Here is an 887-nt window from a genome sequence, read left to right as displayed (position 1 = left end):
GTTGTGCTCGGCGCCCTGTGACAAGGCGAATATGAGTTGTTCTTCCGCGGAAGAATCCTCATGTAAAGGGTACGACAGAAGCTTCTGCTTGAACCAACGCGTGAAACATGAGTTGTGCTCTTTGAGTATATCTCCGTCCGTCCTCTGTTGGCCTCGGTCATTGTACGTCTTCTTAATAAAGGTTTTGTGCTCTACCACCCAAGGATCGACCACGTCTATGTGTTGTAGCGCGACTAGGTTTGCTCTTTCAAAGTCGGCGAGTCGACCCTCGAAGTCGACATGCATTTCACGGCGACCCTCACGGTGACCCCATCCAGCGAGCCTGCCGAGGTGCCTGTTGACGGGCAGACCAACGGGGTTCTCGATGCCTAGATAATTCGTGCAGTAGGAGATGCACTCTTCGGTCAGAAAGCCCCTGGCTATGCTTCCCTCTGGACGTGACATGTTGCGAACGTATCCTTTGGTGACACCATTCATCCTTTCGAACGGCATCATGCTGTGCAGGAACGTCGGCCCGAGTTGGATGATATCCTCCACTATATGGACCAGCAGATGCACCATAACGTCGAAGAATGCGGGCGGGAAGTACATCTCAAGCTCGCATAGTATCACCAAGATCTCTTCCTGTAGCCTTCTGAGTTGCCTCACGCCAATCGACTTCCGAGAGATGACGTCGAAGAAGTTGCATAGGCCAAATAGCGTTTCACGGACGTGCGCGTCCATGATCCCACGGATTGCAACTGGAAGTATCTGCGTCATCAGCACGTGACAGTCGTGAGACTTCATCCCGCTGAACTTCTGCTTCGCTGGGTCTAGGTATCTGCTTATCTTCCCCGCGTAACCGTAAGGAAGTTTTACTCCTAGGAGGCAGGTGAAAAACTGCTCGA

The sequence above is a fragment of the Triticum dicoccoides genome, chromosome 2B, assembly GCF_002162155.2.
Source record: "Triticum dicoccoides isolate Atlit2015 ecotype Zavitan chromosome 2B, WEW_v2.0, whole genome shotgun sequence".
Classification (NCBI taxonomy): Eukaryota; Viridiplantae; Streptophyta; class Magnoliopsida; order Poales; family Poaceae; genus Triticum; species Triticum dicoccoides.
Note: the sequence above shows the minus strand (reverse complement) of the source record.